Source organism: Diabrotica virgifera, chromosome 6, assembly GCF_917563875.1.
Source record: "Diabrotica virgifera virgifera chromosome 6, PGI_DIABVI_V3a".
In the NCBI taxonomy this organism is placed as follows: Eukaryota; Metazoa; Arthropoda; class Insecta; order Coleoptera; family Chrysomelidae; genus Diabrotica; species Diabrotica virgifera.
The window spans coordinates 47743480-47768713 of record NC_065448.1 but is presented as its reverse complement, the minus strand read 5'-3'; the positions used below and the strand labels follow the sequence as shown (position 1 = coordinate 47768713).

Below are 25234 nucleotides of genomic sequence, written 5' to 3'. Positions count from 1 at the left end.
GGGTGTACGAAACAAACTGTGTTTTTTTCTCAAAGTTGCATCACCCTGTGGACTATTCTAGCGTTTATAAAATACTGGAATTAAAAACCAACTATAGCCTCAGATTTTCTTAACATTATGTTTTTAGATTCATTCGCTTATGTTGGATAATAAAAAAGTTAGGTACTTTAACAACTGGCCATGTTCGTCATCAGTAGGAGGGTGTTTCGAAATAAGTTCCTGCAAACTTTAAGGGGTAATTTTACACATGAAAATAATGACAGTTTGCTTTATAATCATATGTCCGCAAACGCTACGTTTCCGAGATACGGGTTGTTCAATTTTTTACAAACTGACGATATATTTATTGCTTCAAAACCAGTTGAGGTATGCAAATCAAATTTGGTGGTTTTTAAGACGTAGTTATTGCACATTTCTTGACAAAAAATTAAAAATTTAATATTCACCATTAGCGCGCAAACGGGTATTATGACCGATTATATTACCCGTATGCACGCCAATGGTGAATATAAAATTCTTAATTATATGTCAAAAAATGTGCAATAAATACGTCTTAAAACACACCAAATTTGATTTGCATATCTTAACTGGTTTTAAGCAATAAATAAATCGTCAGTTTGTAAAAAAAAAATTGAACATCCCGTATCTCGGAAACGAAGCGTTTGCGGACATATGATTATAAATCAAACTTTCATTATTTTCTTATGTAAAATTACCCTTTAAAGTTTGTCGCACTTATTTAGAAACACCCTGTACTGATGAACAACATGGCTAGTTGTTAAAGTACCTAACTTTTTTATTATCCAACATAAGCGAATGAATCTAAAAACAGAATGTTAAGAAAACCTGAGGCTATAGTTGATTTTTAATTTCAGTTCAGTATTTTATAAACGCTAGAATAGTCCACATGGTGATGCCAACTTTGCAAAAAAAAACACAGTTTGATTCGTACACCCGGTATACAATGACAGTTTACCTGTCTAGCAACAATATTATTACAGCGATATTGTTAATGAATAAGGCTATAACATGGTAAAAAAATCACTTAAATCGGACAACATGTTTAGGAAATTCGAGACATCACAAATGGCCAAATTTTCAGTGGATCGATTTTTTTTAACCTGAATGTAGATCTTGATATCATGATCCATAAGGAGCACGCATGATACCCATATGATTACGAATGGGTATACAGTGATGAGCGCTCTAATAACCGGCAAAATATCAAAAGATGGAAAACATACATTGTGAAATAAAAAGAGATGAAACTAGTAGAGGTGTAAATTATTGATATAAACGTATAAACGTGTAAACATTTAGACGTGTATGACAGTTACCATACCCGTTCGATACGTCTAAAGGTGGGAAACTATGTAGGGTCAGTCAGGGTAATAGGAAACACTATTTGAAATAAAAATCCACGAGGAAAATAAAATTCTTGTAGCTGGCTGTATACCATAAAAGGTACATTTAAAAGACCCCAATAAGGGTTATGTCACAGAACAAAACGTTTTCGGATTAACAAGTAATCCATCATCAGTGTTAAGCCAATAGCATGCATGCGTGAGCCACCAAAAAGTTATGGGTAAAACCCTTTAAAAGTTATAAGATCTTATATTATACTACATTTTAAAATAGTTGGATGTTGCAAATATTCCTGGATATTACCCAGGGCAACACCGGACTCTAACCCACGTGGATGTTATGTGAGAGGAATGAACCTATTTGAAATATCATGCCATCTAAGCATTTGAAATTTATTTAAAAATATACTGTTTCATATTATAATAAAATTAAAGCTTTTGGCTATTATACGATAAGTCTACAGTAGAATGTCTTTAAAACTAGTAAGAAAAAGTCACAAAAAAATAAGATATTCAAAGTTTCCGTTTACCCCAAAAATTTGAAGAAAAAAACTAAAAAAGGGGGTAAAAGTAAACAACCATCTCAAGCTTTAAAGTGGCTGACCATTCAGTAGACACACTAGTTCCATCTGATCAGTTGGTATGTTTCTATGTACCCTTTATGCAGTTCTAAATAACGCAATGTGGAATACTGTAATAAGCATCAGCCTCCCTATATGTTATTTTTTTTTTTGTTTTAACGCCTGCCACCTCATTTTTAAATTATTTCGTTGTTTCTCTCTTCGGTATGTACATTTTAAAAATGGCAAGACCTGTAACCTTAACATAAAAAATTTATTTCCGTTTACCTCACATTGTTTCCATTTATCCCTAGCAGGTGTTTTCATTTACCCCATGCCAATATTTAAGGGGGTAATTATGAACATGTACTGTACTTACTCCTTGTAGTAAATAAAATTGTAGGCAATATAAATATTCTTGTAGTAGCTATAAATGATATAATCACTATACGTACCTAATACAGGGAGATAAAATTTGTAAAATATTGTCACTGTTTTAACACTTGGCTTGTAAACAAATGAATAACATACCACACAATAAGCAAAGATGGAATTGTAATTCGGTGTATGTGATATTGTTGCAATATTTCATTTGTAGCGGTAGGGAGTAGTTTCCAATTACCCTTACTGACCCTAATGTAAATTTATAGGTTCCTATCGATAGTTTCCACCTCTCCTAGCTTCATCTCTTTTTACTTCACAATGTATTATTAATACTAATACTGTTTATGGAAATGTATACTTAAAACATTTCATAAAATAGGTAGATCCCTTGTTGATAGAATTTCACAGTTTGAAGAATAGCACCCCGCTGAGCTAAATATTAATGACTCTCTTAGTTTGCTTGTAGAACTTTACCTGTTCTAATTTGTTGCCTTAACTTCTTTGTTGGATATTGCCATCACTTTGGTTTTTTCCATATTTATTATTAAGTTGTTCCAGAGCTTTTTCAGTCTTTGTCACAATAATAATATTGTCTGCAAATACACAGGTTGTTCCCACATAACAATAATGTTCGCATCATGTTCAAAGCATATACTACCAACATTCGACAGAGTATATTCTTTTTAGTACATGCGTAGTACAAGCGTAGCATGTACCATAAAAAACATTCCAAATTTCATGTGCTTTGCATATACTTTAAAGAATAATATTCTCGTACCGAACATACTGAGCACATTCGTGTACGTAGTATCTCAGAATATTCGTAAAAGTACATTCTTGGATTATACCTTCATCGAATATACTTTAAACGTAAGTGCTTAACACATACTTGTACGTATGTACTTTTAAAATATCACAAAAAAATATGTATGTACAGGAAGAATGTTAGCCTTGAAGATTATCAACTTATTATTTTTATATTAATTAATAAAATTTATGTATGTGCATAGGTATCCCAGACGAATTCATTTCTCAAAATTGGTTTAATTGTAAGTATGGTAAAAAAGTTTAAAAATTAATTGGTATTAAAGAAAAAAAAATTGTTTTCATTTTGATTTTACCATGAGTATTTTTTCATCGTTGGAATTTAAAGTTTGGAAAGAATACACCATCACCAGATCGTAAAAGATCGGAATAATGCAAACGGAAATGACCCTTCTCATTCTACCTGCGTAGGAAATAACAAAGGTTTTATGAAAATGAAAACACAAACATTAAACGGGCACAGGCATTATTTGCATTTGTATCTGTATCCAATCTATGCTTGATGCTCTTAGGCGGAAGACGAACGACAAAGTATACTAGGAACTATAGGACTAGGAACATACATAATATCTTTATTTTGTTTGTGGTGCTTGAAAATATTAAATTCATTTTGGTAACTCAATATACAGCGTGTCTACTTGAGTTGGAAACATATGGGAAACTTTTTTATTATTAATTTTACGAAAAAAAGTTATTCTTTATAAAAAGTTCTGCATGCCCCAAAACCTAAGATTCAATTATCAGATATCAAATTTTCTCAATATTATACGAGGTATGTCAAAAAATATGAATTTCGGCTAAGGGTAAAGTACCTTTATTTCTCTCAATATCGAAAATTCTTATGATAAAAAGTTGTTTGGAATTAAAAACTAAGATGAAATATGCAATTACATGCTTCTTATTGAAAAAAAATATTTTTCTCAAATTTATGGATACCCAACATCGTTTTTAATTATTACAAATATCATAACTCGTTTATTATTCATTTTACGAAAAAAAGTTATTCTTCATAAAAAACTTTGCATGGTCTAAAATCTAAGACACAACCATGATATATCAACTTTTATTAATTTTATACGGGTGTGTCAAAAAATATGAAATTCGCTCAATATTATAGCACCTTTATATTTCACAGTATTTCAATTAGAAGGATGTAATTGCATATTGACACATAGTTTTTAATTCTAAACAACTTTTTTAATAACCGTTTTCAATATTGTGAAAAATAAAGGTACTTTACTCTTGAGTGAAATTCATATTTTTTGACATAACTCGTATAAAATTAATAAAATGTCATATCTGTTGGTTGAATCTTCTGTCTTAGGACATACAGAGATTTTTATAAAGAATACCTTTTTTTCGTAAAAGTAATAATAAAAGAGTTATCGTATGTGTAATGAATAAAAACGAAGTTAGTACCTATCAATAAATTTGAGAAAAATTTGGAAAATATTTTTTTCCAATTAGAAGCATGTAATTACATATTTAAACTTGGTTTTTATTTCCAAACAACTTTTCATAATAAGAATTTTCGATATTGAGAGAAATAAAGGTACTTTACCCTTAGCCGAAATTCATATTTTTTGACATAGCTCGTATAATGTTGAGAAAATTTGATATCTGATAATTGAATCTTAGGTTTTGGGGCATGCAGAACTTTTTATAAAGAATAACTTTTTTTCGTAAAATTAATAATAAAAAAGTTTCCCATATGTTTCCAACTCAAGTAGACACGCTGTATATTACTTAAATAGTAGTTAAGTACAAAATATATAAATTTTAGTTATAGTTTAGTTTCATTAAATATTATATATTTATATTTAGGTATTATATTTATAAATTCAGCATGTTTATTTTGATATGCACATAATACCTAAATATAATTTAAGTAAGTATATTATTATATTATATACTTACCTATATAATATTTAAGTATATAAATAACTAAAATTTATATGTACCTACTTACTTTTTAAGTAATATTGTAAAATGTACTAATTACATTCTCGTATGCAATTTGAATATGTAAATATGATAGTTGGTAGAACCTAGGATGAGATTAGGTGATGCTGAAAACATACTTCTGAGCAATATAGCATTTGCTTGGAATAATCTTAAAGTATATTCTTCCCACATACTACAAAAGATGTGCAGTAGTATATTCTAAATATATAAATAGAAGGTTTATAGCACTTCCTTGGAATATTCTAAAAAGTATATTCTTGGTATGTATATACTGAAAAGAACTGCGGTAGTACATTCTAAGTATATAAATAGAACGTTCAAGTACTGTAATGTAGTATATACTCAGCATCTGCTCTGCACATTCGTAATGGTAACTACGCATATTCTCAGCATATACTTCTTCTGAAAAGTATGTTCTATGAATCTACTAAGAACATGAAATTGTTATGTGGGTTTGTTGTAGGTGTCTGTATCCTATGTTTTTTTTTGTTTTTGGCCAGCACTTTTTAATTACTTCGTCAATTACACAGATAAACAGTAGTGGACTGAATATACCTCCTTGCCTGACTCATCGATAACCCTTTTAAAAGTTGTAAAATCACATTTAAACGGTGCTTGATACACCAATAGCTGTCTCGTAGAAATGAGGGAAAACAGCTAACCGCTGGCTCGTAGTGCCTAACGACGGGGAAAGGAAGGTATTAAAAAAATAAAACAAAAGATGAACTTAACATTGTTTTAAATAAATAAAAAAACAAGTATTGCACTAATTACAGAATATTAGCACAAGAAATAAATAAAAAAATGTTTCCATTAACAAATAAAAAAATGACAGTAAAGTAAAACTAAACTTTGTATTTATTCTTTTTGTTATTTTGTTTTCAAAACCTTTCATTTATATATTTAAATTCTCGTTTTTATAATGTAAGTAAACGATGACAATGGATTGTTCAGCAAACCTAAAATAACTGGTATTTTATCCATAACCTATAAAATATACGTAAGTAATCAAATAGTAGAGTTCAAGAATCTTTGCTCTAATATTTGAGTTATAAACTTAGAGCTATCATGTAAATAAGAGACAGACAACATTTTTCATTCTCTGCAAATTCCAAAAATACTTTTTAATGTATAAATTAATAGCAGTTCATCTACTGCTCATTACGTATCTATCTATAGCCCATTATCTATTCATATTATTTGCATAGGCTTGTTTTCTTTTCAAATAGTTAAGGGAGGGAAAAGTAGTACCGTTGATTGATAAATATACACGAACACATTCAACCACATGGGCATTTATGTACGACTTGATGAGTTCGAGATGTAGCTGTCGCTAACAGTTTTGTGGGTCCGGGAATGTGCGGGCATTCAGGTAAATTTCGCGCTGCTCTTTATCCACTGGGAGTATGCTCTCAAATAGATGCAGCAATCCGTTAGCTACTGCTGCGTTAAAATTTTGAATACGGGCCACGTAAAATAAGTGTTAGTTCCACAAAATTACACTAGGTGCGCCACTCTGCAGGCAGATGACACCGGAACAAAATGATGCATAGGGTTTCGCTCCTTCTAAGTTATGATTCAACGGTAGTAGTCTTTGTCCTGGGATGAAGACACTGGTTCTAACAAACCCCAAGATTGTGTGATACGAATACATCTCTGTGAACTGTGGTCTTAGCCTCTATCTAACCAAGACGGTAATACGAGATGAACTGAATCTAATTCTGCTGCTGTATATTCGCATTAATCTACTCTGTCGACACTTTGAGCCTTTGTGACTGATGAGAGTAATTATTAAGATTTTTATATATTATATTAGAAAGGTTAATTAATTTTAAATAATATCAAATATTATATAATATTTAATTGGGTCAGATTGCGTTGTGTGTAATATTTAGTAATTCTATAATTATTGTGTACATGAGAAGTGTCCTAATTCTGAGACACGAGTTGCGACTTGTGTGACTGCAAACAATGCATTTCTGCATTCGATTAAAGAACAGAATTTAAAAAGTAGAATAAACTGTGGATCCGTTCAGTAAAGATGTGTTTTATTCTCCCTTAGCTACATTGAAAAGAACCTTACCACGCGCAACCTTACCACAAAATTTAATGATATTAATTTTGATAATGTATTGCTTTCATTCAGTATCTCATAATTTCTTCATGAAAGGTTGGAAAACTATACAATTTTTGGAACTAGCAAACTATGAAAAAACTTGTAACCCAACTTAGCAATGTTTGCTATTGTAACGAATAAGATTATTTCGGACCCACCCCGTATAATGGTTCCAACCCGGCAGCGTGTTCTCGAAGCACCGGCTAGATGCGAGGGACGAGAGAAGTTCCAGAAAGTACGATTACGCCGGCGCGAGAAAAGTCGAGAGTCGTCCGTCCAACTCTAGTTGATGCTTGATGCTTAATACTTTCTGGAACTCCTCGCCCCTCGCATCTAGCAGATGCTTCGTGAACATGCTGCCGAGGTGGAACCGTTATACTGAGTAGGTCCGAAATATTCTTATTCGTTACACTATATTGACTAAAATCTGGTAATCAAACACATTCAAATATTTTATTCATAAAGAAAATAAAGTGGTTCACACTGTCTACTCTGGTTGTGTTCATTAAAACAAAAATTCTGTAAATTAGGCTCACTTAGATAACTAGTCATATTTACAATTGAGTCATGTTCTCATAGAACGAAAATAAATAATAATTCTACATTAATTTGTCTAAAACTATATCACAAAAAAGCGGTTGATTCACCTAATGAGAACCCACGTACGAAAAATATGCAATGATTTAAATAAATATAAATGATGTAAATGAACTAATCTAGAAACAATACAATTTTTTGTATTATTATACGGTTTTAAAAATTTGTAATAATCTGATGATAAATTGCATATGTTGTAAGAAAGTACACAGCAGTAAGCAAAAAGGAACCTATCATCACGTAAAGATATCATAAAATATTGTAAACTAATGAATGTCTCTTTTTAACATTCCCAAAAGAAAAGGATCTTATATGTATATGCGGAACATAAGGCCACTGCTACGCTTTTATCGATTATTACTACTGGATTTACCTAAGGTTCTCTTATTTAGACTGTCGAATTGTGGTCAATGGATATTAAAAAAACACCTCGAAATTTTGCCGTCCACATAATATGTATAACTACTCTATCTGACCCAACAGGTGTAATAATATTGTAAAAATCTTATGTGTGAGTCATGTCAATGGCAAATAGTACAATAATAAAAAAATAAGATAACTGGGTCTAGTAGGCTATTGATTATGCACTATAGAAAGGAATTACAACGTTAACGGGGTTTTATTATTTCATAGGGTCAATGAATCTCTATGTATGAAAAAACCGCGGAGTGCTACCATTTAAAGGGGTGCGTTTTTGAGAAATGGGTGAATTAGTCCCTGGGCACAGGTTACATTGGGGTGAGTTCTATGCACTTTTGGTACAAACACGTCTACATACAAATTGTTCCTGGTTAAATTTCCTACCTAAATATAACTTTTTAAAGTCAAAGATACTTTTTTTACAAAAATATATTCAAAAGAAACAGCACAAAGAAACCCAAAAGAAAGAAACTTTGTTTTTTGTCCCATAACTTTTGTCCACGAGGATATAGGTATAGACGTTGCTTAACAGAAAAAAACTACATATTTCTTCTTTAAAATGTTGTTTAGTAGAGGTAATTAGTATTTGTAGTTTTCGAAATATGATTTTTTAAAGTGCGCCACTCACAGCAATTTTGTGCAATTTTCCTTGTTATTTCGCAAATATTGTTCTGTAACTTTTTTCTACGCAACTTGTGGTATTATGGAATGTATGGAATCTTATTTTTTATAGGTAACACTTTGGATCCACTTGACTCGGCCGGGCAAACTTCAAAATATGGATTAATTCCAATATTTACTGTCAAAGCTCCTGCACCACAAGCTTTGCTTGAAAAAATAGCATGTAAATGTACGAAAGGATGTACAAAAATCTGCGGTTGTAGGAAGATAGGAATTCGTTTTTCAATATTCTGCAAAGGGTGCATGTGCATAGGTACTAATTGTGGGACTCTAAGATAACTGAGGTGTCAGAGGAAGATATTGAAGCTAATGCTAACAAAGAGATGGACTTTGATTTTGAAATTTTTTAAATGTCAACGTTTAAATAATTTTAACTAAAGTGATGTTTTATAAGACTAACTGTTTATGTAATTTTTGTAAAAGAAATAATTTTAAATAATACAGGTAAAAAAATATCAAAGAATCACTCGGTTTCCATTATTTAAATATAGATGATACACCATTTTAAAGAACAGAAAGTAAGCCCTCTTTATTGAGCAATGTATAGTATATTCATGTACAAGAAAAAAAAAGTTATAATGAGAAATTTAAAAAATAATCCTAAAATCAAAAATCGTTGCAAGTACTTATTACATTTTGAAAAATAATATCTTATTCAAAAATAATCCTAGAATTTTTTGTAATACACCATTTTAAAGTAAAAAAAAGTAAGCTTTTTTTATTATATAATATATACCTAAATGTAGAAGAAAAAAAGTTATAATGAGAAATTTCAAAAATAATCGTAAAAAATGTAAAAAATAATATTTTTTTATATTAGTTATTATATAATATATAATATAATATAGCATATAATAATATAATTTTATTTTTATATTATATTATAAAAAATCGTTAAAAGTATAAAACTTTGTAGAATAATAATCTCTTAAAAAAAAAGTAGTACAACGTTATACAGTAGACCATTTTAAAGCTAATTGATTTCTATTTCTATTACGTGTACCATTGCATATACCTAAAGTTACGTAGAAAAAAGTTACAGAACAATATTTGTGAAATAACAAGGAAAATTGCACAAAATTGCTGTAAGTGGCGCACTTTAAAAAATCATATTTCGAAAACTACAAATACTAATGACCTCTACTAAACAACATTTTAAAGAAGAAATATGTAGTTTTTTTTTCTGTTAAGCAACGTCTATACCTATATCCTCGTGGACAAAAGTTATGGGACAAAAAACAAAGTTTCTTTCTTTTGGGTTTCTTTGTGCTTTTTCTTTTGAATATATTTTTGTAAAAAAAAGTATCATTGACTTTAAAAAGTGATATTTAGATAGGAAATTTAACCAGGAACAATTTTTATGTAGGTATGTTTGTACCAAAAATGCATAGAACTTACCCTAATGTAACCTGTGCCCAGGGACTAATTCACCCATTTCTCAAAAACGCACCCCTTTAAATGGTAGCACTCCGCGGTTTTTTCATATATAGATGTCCATTGACCAAATGAAATAATAAAACCCCGTTAACGTTGTAGTTCCTTTTAGCTATCTTATTTTGAATATAATCAATAGCCTATAGGACGTTTCATCGCCGCCGTTTCGATGCCGCCAGTTCGATGCCGATGCCGGCCGATTCATCGCCAGTCAATTAATCGCTATCTGATATATTTCCGAATTTTCGACAGTTACAATTATTAGTTATTTTTAGTATTAATTAGGAATTCTAGGAAATGCGAGATATGACGGCGATGAACCGGCGGCATCGAAACGGCCGGCGATGAACCGGCGGCATCGAAACGTCCCATTCCGAGATAACTAGAATATACTCCTAATTTTCCATTAAATTGACGAATTACATTTTTGTAATTCGTGATCCGGCCACATTGAATTATACATTTTTCGCACTAGTTGACGCTTATCAGACAGATCAAAAATAAACTCAAAAGCAGGTCCCTGAGCCGTATTTCCTCTGTGAGATACCCGAGTACTATTGGTGAGATGCTTGCCTGTTCTATCTTACATATATCACTATCTGATGTGCCACCTTAGGGTGAAACATGTCGTGGTGTAGCCGGAGCACAAACTTTTAAACAAAAATAACAGAGCACTCAAAATGTTGCTCCGTGCTCTGAAAATGGAGTACCTACGTATTCTCTCTGGTGTGTTATAAATACATTTGACAATAGAAATGCTTTTAATTTCTGTTTGAAGTCGAGAATGCCAAACCAAGAAAATCATTTGGTTAATTCACTAAAATTAAATGCAATTTGTTATTGAGTTAGTTCCTTTCTGTTTCTGCTGATCAAATAGGGTATGACGTAAATATTGGGATATTACAATATTTTTGATATGCATATTTTAACCCTTCTTTTACTTTTTATATGTTGGTTTGTAAAGACTCAAGGATTACTTTTATCTTATACGTTGACACAGTGTTCATTTTGCCATTGTTTAGAAAGGCACCTTCTCTTCATATTTGGGTTTTTTCCATTCTATCTATATTGCGTCTCATTTTCATACAAGTCTTTCATATTGCATACCTTTCGCATATTTTAACTTTTCTTGTTTCCATATTGCAATTGCTCCATTTTATGTGTTTCGTTACAGTGTGGATATTTGTGTTTATTCTAGTAAATTGTTTCTCATGTTAAAGTAAAGACATGGAAATAATATTAAATCTTCATTAAATTCAGAGTGAAAGGGTTAGTCAAAAATATGGAGGAGATTCAACGCATACTACATACACTCACCGGCACAAAATCCAGCCACTAAAAATCTTTGATTAAGTTTGACAATTTACTATATTATTTTTACTCCGATTTTCAAGATTCTTGCATCAGTTTGTAGGTATATGTCATGTATTGACATTGTTTGTTATTATTCCGATAACAATTTTTTTTTGCTTAGATGGCATTATACGTGAGTGAATGGAAGTATTGTATTTTCTCCTAACTAACTCTCCTAACTAGATGTGGTCTGGAATAACCCATATATGAGAATGGACAGCAAAGTTAGAATTTATAAAACTTGCATCAGACCTGTTATGACCTATGGCATTGAATCAAGAGAAGACACCAATAAAACCAACAGCATGCTACGAACAGCCGAAATGAAGACACTAAGAGCAACAGCAGGGAAGACAAGAAGAGATAGAATACGAAACAACATCATCAGGGGACAATGTGGCGTGCAAGATGTAGTCAGATGAGGTAGGCAAAGACGAAGATAATGGTTCAGTCATGTAAAAAGAATGGAGGAGCACAGACTACCAAGAATTGCGCTAGAAGTAAAACCAGCAGGCAAGTGTCTACCGGGGAGACCACCAAAAAGATGGAGAGATAGCTGGCAGTCTACCTCTCGAGAAATACACTAAGCATCAAAATTAACGCACCATCTTAAAATGGGACATTTTTGATGTCTTGTATTTCCTAAACCTGTTGTCCGATTTTAGTTAATTTTTTATTATGTTATAGCTTTATTCTTCAAGAATATCGATATAATAATATTGTTGCTAAACAGATAAGTGTCATTGTGTACCGGGTGTAACAATGATTGTGTGTTTTTTCCTCAAAGTTTGGAACACCCTGTGGAATATTCTGGGTATATAAAATATTGAAATTAAAACTCGACTGTAGCCTTAGGCTTTCTTAACATTATGCTTTTTGATTCATTCGCTTATGTACGATAATAAAAAAAGTTAGGTACTTTAACAACTAGCAACGTTCTTCATCAAAACAGGGTGTTTCTAAATAAGTGCGACAAACTTTAAGGAGTAATTCTGCATGCAAAAATAATGACCGTTTGCTTTATAAACATAGGTCCGCAAATGCTTCGTTTCCGAGATACGGGATGTTGAATTTTTTCTTACAAACTGACGATTTATTTATTGCTCTAAAACTGGTTGAGATATGCAAATGAAATTTGGTAGGTTTTAAGAGGTAGTTATTGCGCATTTTTTGGCATACAATTAAGAATTTTATATTCACCATTGGCGTGCATACGAGTAATATGACAATTACATTGTTGCGTGTTCACGGTCTTCAGCTAATGCCTCTTCCTGTTCAATCGCGAATGTTCTTGAGCCACGCCATGCGCCATCTGCTTCCTTCCAATTCCTATGTGGAACTCAATTTTTCCTTTCATGATAAGCTGAAGGATTCTGTACCGGCCTCCTCTAAGAACTTTGTCGACATTCTATAATATTTATCTTGACATACATGTTTTATTCTTTTGTCCATTACAAAACCAAATAGCAATCAACTTAGATATTTAAATTACGTTGAATGATAACACTGGACTGGAATAACGTAATAGGCCAGGGTAATAAGACAAAAATATACCCTGTTGGTGACACTTCAGCAGCCAGGGTACTGAAGCGTTTTTTCGACAGGTAATACCTATAGGAACAAATTATAACTATTTCCTGCGTAGGATCTGGCGGCAATTTTTATTTATAAACAATTAACTGTCAAAAAATGGCACATTCCCCATTTTTTCAAATCCACGGAAAACAGTGAAACTTATGATGTTTTTAGTACAAATATCTTCGAGATTATGGAAAAAGCTTTAAAATGACGTGTTACAAAGTTTGATATACTAATTTATTGTTAAGATAATTGCGAAAAAAGGTCGGAATTGCAAAAAAATATTTTCTCAATAACTGTTGTAAGAATTAGTGTACAGCTTTGAATTTTTTGTCAAATGAGGGTTCTTTGGTGCTTAATATGTGATAAAAATTTCAAAGCAATTCATTCAATTGTTTAAATTTTATTCAAATTGTTTATCCAGAGAGCATTTTTTTGCAATAACATAAGTCAGAAAAAATTACCTTAGAACCATTCCACAGGTGTCAAATGAAAGAGCATGAGCTACATTTTCAACATGGTTTAAAAAAGTGAATAAAAAATGCATATATTAGTATTAAATAATTATGCAAATGTATCGTCAATTTTTCTTTATAAACTTTTTGAATAACTTTTTCCAAAAAAATTAACCTTTGTACCCTGTTTTAAGTGCACAACTACCAAGTAATGTTATCCATATCATAATTGATAAACAATTGTAATAAATATGTATAATTTCTTATATAACAAAATAAAAAGTTTATAAGGAAATATTAAGATACTTTTGCATAATTATTTATTACTAATAAGTGCATTTTTTATTCACTTTTTTAAACCAAGTTGAAAACACAGCTCATGCTCTTTCATTTGACACCTGTGGAATGGTTCTAACGTCATTTTCTTCTGACTTATGTTATTGCAAAAAAAATGCTCTCTGGGATAAACAATTTGTATAAAATTTAAACAATTGAATGAATCGCTTTGAAATTTTTATCACATATTAAGCACCAAAGAACCCTTATTTGACAAAAATTTCAAAGTTGTACACTAGTTTTTACAACAGTTATTGCGAAAATAATTTTTTTTGTAATTCCGACCTTTTTTCGCAATTATATTGACACTAAATGAGTATATCAAACTCTGTAATACGTCATTTTAAAGCATTTTCCATAATCTCGAAGATATTTGTACTAAAAAAACCATAAGTTTCCCTGTTTTCCATTGATTTGAAAAAAAAATGTGAAAAATGCCATTTTATGACACTTAATTGTTTATAAATAAAAATGGTCGCCAGATCCTACGCAGGAAATAGTTACAATTTGCTCTTATAGGTATTACCTGTCGAAAAAACGCTTCAGTACCCTGGCTGTTCAAGTGTCATGGAAAAAACCTTATTACCCTGGACTATAAGTCAATGTTTGTACTCCTGCTTGCATTTGATTGTAGATTTGATATAACAGAGTAATGCACCTTCTTCTTGAAAGTATTAGTGTTGTATATTAATTTTTTAACCAAATATTTATCGGTTAATCATGTTGTACAACCTTTTCAGTCATTTACCTAAGTTATTTATGTGATATGATTGTTAGCCTGTTAATCCTATTAAGATTTTTGTACTACGATTATTGCGTAAATATGGAATTGAACTATTATTAATTTACAAAATATGCAATCATCAAACCCTTATCAAAATTGTATGTCTGTTTATTACTTAATATAAAAAAAATATGTTTCGAGTTTCGAACTTTAATATTCATGTTTATATGTAGTTACAGCTGCTCAAAAAGTATTATTTTTAAAAATGCATATTTTTCGTAATTAAAAAAAACTAGCAAAAATAATACTTTCCTAAAATTAAATAGCACTCATAAATTTTATTTTAATGAAATTATAATGTACCAAGTGAATATTTGCGTTATTATATCCTCGAATTTTCAAAGGGACGGTGATAGTGTGACGTCAAAACGTCAAAAAAGTTTTAGAACAAAGCAAAAGTTTGACGTCTGTGAATTGTATATACATGTGATTTGTGTAATCATTTTTAATTTTATTTTGTTTTAACAATCATCTGCACATTTTTTCTAAAGACACAATCCTTGTTAGTCATATCAATCATATTGCTTTTAATTTTATAAATGTCCTTACACAAAATCAAGGATTTACACACTACATAGTACTTACTGCGTTTCTTCAGGTTCTTAACCAGTCCTATATGGAAATATGGTGGGAAATATACTATGAGCATTGATTACAATCACGGGTACCCAACACATTACCATTTTGTAAAAATTAAACATCTTACAAGCAATATATTCCAATTATAAAAACCAAAACAAACACCACGTGTGAATTTTTGCTTTGTTTGGAAACTTTTCCAGAGTAGTCAACATTGATTTGACGTCACGACTATCACGATCCATTGCATATTTTACTTAGAAAAATACTTGACGTTTCGATTTCCACTCCGGAAATGGTTATCAAAAAATTAAGAGAAATTTGTTGAGAAGGTATGTATAACCGCCAATTATAGTTATTCATGTTATGTTATAAGTCAACAAATATCGAGGTTTGAATGTACTTCGTCTATGATGGTTGTAGCATTACAACAATTCTTTACAGTCTTCTTGCAAAGCCTCTTTGACAAGGAATAGATTCCGAAACATCAGGTGTCAGGGGATGGCAAGAGACTCGAATTGAATGAAAACGAAACGATTATTTTCTTTCTTGTCATACCATACACTGTGATAGAGTACAAAATGACAACGTTTCATATAAGTAATCTGCGACTGGAGTGTTCTCCTAGCGGCGCCTCTTGGTACTGTGTACCTCGGTTAACAGATTACTTGATTCGTGGTCGAAATTATTTTTCACTCATTTTAACTAGAGAATATGTTACTAAGTGGTAAACTTTGTTTAAATTTGTCAAAATGTTATTATATAGAATGTTTTAATAATTTTCCGCATTTTTACGTTTGCTATAAGTCACGTGATAGAGAGTCAAAAGTCAAAGGTACATTTGAACGAAAAATCCTTAGACACATATATAAGGGGGCCAAAGAAAATGACGTATGGCGCAGAAGATATAATTTTGAACTACACGCAGCATACAACGAACCCGACGTCATAACATCCATAAAGATCTGACGTGTGCGCTGGATGGGCTATGTTGAACGAATGTTGGAGACTGAAACACCAAAACATATAATGAGGCAGACACCAGTAGGGAGAAGATCAAAGGGAAGACCCAAACTTAGATACATGGAACAAGATCTGAAAACACTTAAGATTACCAGCTGGAACAACAAAGCAAGGAACAGAACAGAATGGCGGAAAATCCTGGAACAAGCCAGGACCCAAAAAGGGTTGTCGAGCTACTGATGATGATGATGATGATAAAAAGTGACGTGATCTTGAGAGATCGAGGGAGGAAGAGAGGGTGACAAGAACCTAGTGTTATACGGATTCCTTGGTAAACGACACTAAATCACGTACCGTGAAGTGATTGACGCTGTAAAGCGATCTCTCTAACTCCTATTTAAAACCAAACCTTTGTTACATCAAGTGACATAAAACCAAGGATGGAAGTCCGGGTATGTCTAGGAACATACGCGACCGTATTTCAAGCCGAAGTAGCTGCAATACAAAGGTGCGCTATTGAACTAATCAGCCGAAATCTAGATAACGACTCCATCGTGATCTATTCGGATAGTCAAGTGGCTCTAAAGGCTCTCATTTCGGTACTGGTCGATTCATGGCTGGTATGGAACTGTTTAAATGTCCTCTCGCAGGTAGTAAGTCGAAACAGGTTGATACTTTCCTGGGTGCCGGGACATAAGGGTCATCGTGGCAACGAGAAGGCCGATGAATTGGCCCGAGAAGGCGCATCTACGCCACTGGTTGGTCCGGAACCCTTCTTTGGAATCGCAAATACGATAAAAATTGCAGCTATACACAAATGGATGCAACAGAAGTCTCTTGAATGGTGGAACAACTCCCCAGGACAGAGACAGGCCAAACAGTTCATCAAAGGACATTCGGCTAAATTTACAGCAGACTTACTTTCGAGCACTCGCAGCACTGTCAGAATGATAGTGGGTCTGCTGACTGGACACTGTAGACTCAAAGACACTTGAGTCTCATAGGCCTGACAGAAGAGGACACCTGTCGGTTCTGACTGGAAGAAGAGGAAACCGCTCTACACGTTCTGTGTCGTTGCGAAGGTCTCGCACGAGTGCGGTTTCTAGAACTCGGGGAGGAAAACCGGAAGCACCAGGCTACATGAAAAGGCCACTATCAAGGTTGTTGAGTCTCATTAAGAGGACCAGCTATACTGGAGTCGCTTAAAAGATGGAATCCAAGGTCGCGTGCAAGCACCGACCGGTCGTTCGAAGCCAGACCTTTTAAGAACTGTTTACACCGTCACTATTTGTGTTTTGCACTTCCGATGGTGAATTTCGTTAGGCAAAGCTTAAAATTCGGTTTTGTTTAGCGGTGTAAACGTGGGAAAAGTGGTGACATCGGGAAAGGAACATGTAAGCGTGTGTGCCGTTCACGTGATCAGTCCATCTTTTCAGCGGCTAGACTATAGATGAAGTGCTTTAAAAGAAGGGGGAAACACAATAGATCTGCAAAGGTCGCAGTGTATCAGGCTCTATTGGCCGCCCCATTTTCTACATTCTACACCAATTGAATTAATGTATTAACTATGATAATTAACATTGTTAGAATCATTTTAACTATCAATGGAAAGGTGAATTTGCGCTGTTAATTGTATTAAGTACACGTAAGTGCTATTGCGAGGTCACAAGTCTTTTAAGGGACTAGATTTCAAGGGAAGAAATGTGAAATTAGATATTGTTGTGGGCCTAAACCGCTAGTCCTAGACAAACAAGATGGTTCAGTGAAGTAGGCTCTTCCGATGCGTTGGTGCAATCACTATGTACAGTCCGAACGTTAATAGAATGATACGAATAACCACTACCCATCAAAACCATAAATCATAAGGACTGATATTATTTAATTATTGCAAGCACGACCAAAACACATATTTATATAGTTTGAATTCTTCAAACCGTCCTAATAACATTCTCTAGTACATTGTGGCTACAGCAAATAGTCACTTGTACAGTAAATTTCAATGAAATTTTATTTTTGGGCCCAACTATGTTGAGCCATAGAATTGAGTAAGTCATATTTCAATAAAATACTTTATTTATTATAAATATTATGTCGCAAAGTTTCAGTAATTAAGCGGATAATTATCAAAGAAATACTCGATTTCTATGTGATTCTAAACCTTACCTCTAGCGTTTTAGTCTTGCTTTTTAAAGTGCTAACCACATTCGTTATAATAGGCAGTTTTAAAAATTTCGATTATTATTTGTTAGAATTGAGTGCTAAGAGTGCCAGTTTACATTCCAATGGATTGGATGTTTTAGTTTGTCTAAAAATGTCTACATAATTTTTCATATAAATATTTAGTTTAGACTGACTAATGTTTAAGATATATGTGAACTGTTTCAGAAATGCATGGATGTCAACTGCGTCATATATATTTCTTTTATCAACGACAGGAAGGCGTTTAAATGAATAATAAGAATCATTTATAATATCTACTACACCAAAACTAACCGTATTAAACTAGATGATCTGTTGAGAGAGGCAATTTCGATAGATATAGGAGTGAGACAAGGTGCATGCTGTCCTTGTTTGTTATTAACAGAGTGTATCAATAGCATTGTGCATTGTGCACATAGTGCAGATTGTGGAAGCGACCACCAACTCCTTGTAGCTGTATTCCGAATACGTTTTAGAAACAAACACAAGCCCACTCCTAGAACTCCCAGGTTTACAGAGACTGAACATTTAACTTTCAAAGAAAGAATAAACCCAGTGCTAACTGAGACAAGTACTACCCCCATAGATATATCGAGACTTTCTGGGGAGGTTTTAAAAGAGATATATTAGATACAGCTAAGCAAAGTCGCCAACCCATAAAAAACAACAGTCGTAAACCATGGATCAGTGACCAAACATGGAAATTATAGAACAAAGAAGGCAACTTAAAGTTGGCAGTTTTGATTTAAACGACTATCGAAGCTTATCCAGAGAAATCCGAAGAAATTGCCGGAAAGATAAAGACAAATATGTGTCTAACATTTGCCAGGAAGTAGAAATCCACTTACATCGAAATGAAACAAGAGATCTCTTTCAGAAAGTAAAGTTACTGGCTCGGGAATTCAAACCCAGAAATTACGCTATAGAGGATGAGACAGGTAATATGGTAAGCGATATGGATGCGGTTCTGGAGATTTGGAAGAAATACTGCACAGAACTCTACAAAGCTGAAACTAACATTAATCATATAACAGCACTGCAAGTCTCAACAACAATCCTAGAACCAGATATTCTAAGTTCTGAAGTCGATGAAGCCATAAAACACCTTAAAAGAAATAAATCACCTGGTTGCGATGACATCACGGCAGAACTTTTACAGAACATGGGTGAACATGGTCTCCAATTAATGTGGAGACTGTGCAATCATGTATGGAGAATCGGCAAATGGCCCAGTGATTGGTGTACCGCACTATTTACTCCCATTCATAAGAAAGGCGTAACCACAAAATGTAGTAACTACCGAACCATTTCACTAATTTCACACCCAAGTAAAATTCTGTTGAGAATCATCAAGTGTCGCATGCAGACATACCTGGATAGACAAATACCACAAGAACAGGCAGGCTTCGTGAAGGGTAAAGGCACAAGGGAGCAAATTCTTAATATGCGACAACTCATTGAGAAAGCACGAGAATTCAAAATTCCGATGATCATCTGCTTTCTAGATTATCAGAAGGCATTTGACTGTGTAAACTGGACAGTTTTGTGGAAAGTTCTAGATGAGATGGGGGTTCCTGATCATCTGTGAGCTCTGGTGAAAAGCCTATATGAGAACAGTGAAACCAGAATACGAATTGAAAACCATAAGTCCGATCCTTTTAAAATAGGTAGAGGAGTCCGACAAGGATGTATTCTATCTCCAAGTCTTTTTAATTTCTATGGGAAATATATGAGAAAAGCACTCGACAAATGGAATGACGGTATTTCTATCGCAGGAAAGAAGATCTCAAATCTCAGATATGCAGATGATACAACATTAATAACCGCATCCGAAGAAGAAATGTCCAGCCTGCTGCAGCTAGTGGAAGCCGAAAGCAATAGATGTGGTCTCAAGATCAATAAAAAACAAAAATTATGATAGATTATTCAAATTCACTTCAGACAACAGGAGCCTTGCACCAGTTTGAAGTGGTTAACGAGTTCAATTATCTAGGATCCTACATCAGTAATACAGGATCTTGTGAAACAGAAATACGTAGGAGAATAGGCATGGCCAAAAACGCTATGAGTCGATTATCGAAAATCTGGAAAGATCGCTCCTTGTCGAAGAACACCAAAATAAGATTAGTACGTGCCTTAATTTTTCCCACATTTAATTACGGATCCGAAACATGGACAATGAAATCGGACGACAGAAAAAGGATTGACGCCTTTGAAATGTGGTGCTGGAGAAGAATGCTTTGGATCTCATGGGCGGAACACAGAACAAATCACTCAATCCTCCAAGAGCTTAATGTTCAGACTGGACTTTCCTCTATTTGCCTCTCCACCGTCTTAAAATTTTTCGGCCATATTGCAAGAAGAAGTGATGATAATCTTGAGAGACTTATAATTTCGGGACACGTTGAAGGGCGCAGAAGTAGAGGTCGCTCACCTACTCGATGGACGGATCAAGTACAGAAAGCCAGTGGAAAAACATTCTCTGAATCCATGAGGGAAGCTCAGGACAGAAGCCGATGGAAAGAGATAGTTGCTCGTATTATAGGGACTCACGACACTCAGCAATGAGGAAACGACTGAGGAGGATCAATAGCATTAGATATGTTAAGGACACATTAGTTTTTGCAGAAAGTTTAGAAGGTTTATAAACAATAATGCCACGCATATTCAACAAGGAAGAAATAAACATCCAAGAACGAGAGACAAAGGAAGCATTAAGAAAATTAAAATATAGAAAATCTCCAGGAGAGGACAGAATATCGAACGAACTCCTAACGTATGGAGGACAAGATCTGAATAAACAACTATAGTATTTTTACTACAAAAGCGATATTACGTAGGTCAAAATTTTTGACGTAAGAGAACTGTCAAAACATTAGAATGTGACTTTTCATTTTATAATATAATGTTTATAATAAACATGGCAATAATCAAAAGTCACATTCTAATGTTTTGACAGTTCTCTTACGTCAAAAATTTTGACCTACGTAATATCGTTTTTGTAGTAAAAATACTATACCTACTAAAACTAATACAAAAAATAATAGAATAATACAGAATACCACAAGAATGGAGATGGACTGATGGACATCCTAATACCCCTTTTCAAAAAAGGAGACAAATCGGACCCGGAGAATTACATAGGAATTAACTTACTAACCACAACATTAAAATTAACAACCAAAGTGATAACAAACAAATAATGAAATTATATCATTAGCAAGAAGAACAAGGTTTTCGGTTGGGAAGATCATGCACCGACGCTATGCATATATTTATACTATGCATATACACCGATGCATATATTTATAATGACGCAGGTTCAAGAGAAATCGCTAGAATACAACAAACCGGCATATTTATGTTTTGTGGGCCTTAAGAAAGCATTTGACAGGGTCAGAAACAAAACCCGACACATTCTCAAGATAGATGCTACTGGAAAATGCGGAGATAAATGTGCTAAGAAAATGTAACGTAGGCACAGTGTATAAACGAGTGGGCATTAAACAGAAAAAAGAATGGAGCACGGACAATGAAGAATGGGGAGACCCTTATGGTTAAAATCGACCAATTCGTAGTATCGACAGACCGTGCAAAAGATAGAATGACAACTTTCCATAGAGATATTACTCTGTCAATTAACAAGCAGAATTGTTTACAAAGAGGAAGAATAAGAATACTAAGATTAGTTTCTTATAGTCGGAAAACGTGAGTCTTAACGAAACGAGACGCATCAGAGTTAAACTGCTAAGGGCCAGTTGTTCGAACGCCAATCAACAATGATACTGTCACCAACTGTCAATGTCAACTTTGATTGGGTTGCTGAAAACATAATTATTATAATTATGAGATTAGTTAATCAATTAACATAACAATTATTAACATAATTGATTAACTAATTTCATAATTGTAATCAATAATTATGTTTTCAGCAACCCAATCAAAGTTGGCATTGACAGTTGGTGACAGTAATTAAATATTTGATAATGATTATTTTTGATTAGCGTTCGAACAACCGGCCCTTAGAGAGCCAAATTAACTGATGAATTTATGGTGCTGCGTGACCGAGTTAACTGGCAAATACGTACTAATAATTTGTGAAGTCAACCAGATTTATGGAGAACCAAGTCTTACGACAGAGCTGAAAACAGCTAGAATGAGATGCTTGGAATATCTCGAGCGCAAATTTCAAGCCAGAAGAGGCAAAAAGGAATATATCAGCAAATACCAGAGGGCGTTTACGAAACCGACAAAGAATTAGGTAGATAGATGACGTAAAAATCTCCGGGAGTTAAAGAAGAGGATGATGATAAGTCTAGAACAGAGGTGATTGGATGAATATAGTTGACTGGACCCCTGTCCTGCAAGTAGTGATGTTGATTATAGTTACTTTCGAGTATTCGTTACAAATCGTTACTTTTGTATAAAGTAATCATTTACAGTATTCGCTACTTTGATTACTACGATTACTTTTGTATTCTAGTAGGTACCGCTAATCATATCGACAATCGTATTTCTCAGTAGGTAGGTATTTTGTATAGGTATTCCGAAATAACAACGACCTTCACCGATCTGTTTAAGGGATAAAAATGATTTGATTACTATGATTACTTTTGTATTTGAGTACCGGTAATCATATCGAGAATCGTATTTCTCAGTAGATAGGTATTTTGTATAGGTATAGATATAGATCTAGATAAAAATATAGGGTTCTCGCATTCCATCTTTGTTAATGACATACATGTTTTACGTATATATTTTACGTATACCATTATACCTCCCTCTGTTTCATCTTCTATCTTCTCCTCACCCTTACACCCTTAAAACGCTTCATACCGATAACGATATTCGATAACACTCGTAAAATACCGGTCCCGTCCGTTACTCGCTGGGATACGATTGGTAGAAAGTAATCAAGTGTACTGGTTGTAGATACAATAGGCGTTACTCGCTCTGATACGATTGCTACGAACAAATCAGAGTAATCAAAGTAATCAAAGTAGATACAATAGTTGTTACTCGCTCTGATACGATTGGTACGAAGTAATCAGAGTAATCAAAGTAACGATTTGCCTCTCTGTATAGTAATCGTTACTTTCGGTATTCGTAAGTAACGAGTACTTTGTAACGAATAGATACTTTTTCAACATCTCTACCTGCAAGGGCCATAGTGCCGTCACAGTATAAAGAGGGACAGTAGAACCTCTTTCCAAAAAATTAGAAGTAAAATCTGTAGTCGCGCATGGCGACCGCGCAATGTTCTTAGCCGCTTTTGCCCCACTCTCGCATTGCTAGTCGCATAGAAACGTACGGGTTTTAACAGGGAAAACCCGCATCCACCACTGGTGAATTATCAATTGCGTACTGCCGGTATTACTTCTTGAGATCAAAGTGCCGACAGAGGAGTGGTTTTACTGTCCCTCTTTATACTGTGGTGCCGTCAGATGATGGTGAGGAGAACCGAGTCTAACATTACTTTTTTATATTGTTAATTTCAATAAAAATTATTGTTGATCACAAGCAAATCTTAAACATTTTTAAGTCCAAACTACGTTTTCCCCAAAACTAATCACATTTGAAACTAACTTAAGATCGAAAATAAGGAAAATTGGACATTTTAAGATATTCACCAATATCTTTCAAGATATGAGTACATGCTAACAGTCGTTATTAGTTTGTCTAGATGAAATTGTGAGAAGTTTCTCAAGTTAGCATCATGACAGTTTATTTTATACAAGTGCTGCTCTAGTATCAGTCTACTGTTGGTATGTTTAGTTGACCTGATAATTTAAGTTACACATTTTAATAGATTTGACGCAAATGTACTAAAATAAATTAAAAATTGAACTATTAATTATTGTTTAGCGATTACTTATGGCTTTTGAAGTGAAGCGGTAACAATTAATTTTATTTGAAATGCTAATTAGGGGGTGATTTTCACGATTTTTTACCAAAAAAGAGGGGACCAACTTTATTTTGAGCATAAGTTGCTTACTTTTGAAGCTAGAATCTTTTTTAAAAAACAAAATTAAGCTTTTATTAAAAACTTTAAAAAAGATTTTTAATTACATATAAGTTTTTAATTTTTTGGTTATTTCACGTTGAAATATTCGATTTGGAATTTGACGAATATGACACTATTTTTCATTAGCTACAAGTGTGCTTTTACTTTGTCTAGAGACCTTATATACACAACTTTTTTTTCACTTTTTTATAATCTATATTTTTGCTAAGATTTTTTTTCTATAAAATAATGTTCGAGTTATTTTCGAAAAACCGTCTAGAACGTGGTTTTTGTGTTGAAAAAATTAAAATATTTACTCGCAAATAACTCGAAAAGTATCAACTTAGTAAAAAAACGCTATAGAACAAAAGTTGCATCAATGGTATAATGTACAAGAATAATATTGTATAAGAACGTGTATACCAGTATACTTGTACATTTATCAATCAACGCTTATAGTCTGAACATTATATAAAAATTTGTCTGAACAAATTATAGAAAAAGGCCATTTTTGGGAAAAGTTGTTTAGCAGTTATTTTAGCTGGAATCAAATCTTAAGATTGCATATTATTATTTTTTTGCATATAATTAATTGCATATAATTAATTAATTAATAATAATAATTTAATAACATCAA

General features: G+C 33.1%; 1 protein-coding gene across 1 annotated transcript in view; it reads right to left on the bottom strand.

Moving 5' to 3' along the window:
- Nucleotides 1-5851: 5851 nt before the first annotated feature.
- LOC126885964 (protein sarah) overlaps nt 5852-25234 on the bottom strand; it is a 43787-nt gene continuing 24404 nt past the window's right edge. The window contains exon 4 of the mRNA XM_050652801.1: nt 5852-6085. The gene's annotated coding sequence lies outside the window, so the exon portion shown is untranslated. The remainder of the gene's footprint in view (nt 6086-25234) is intronic.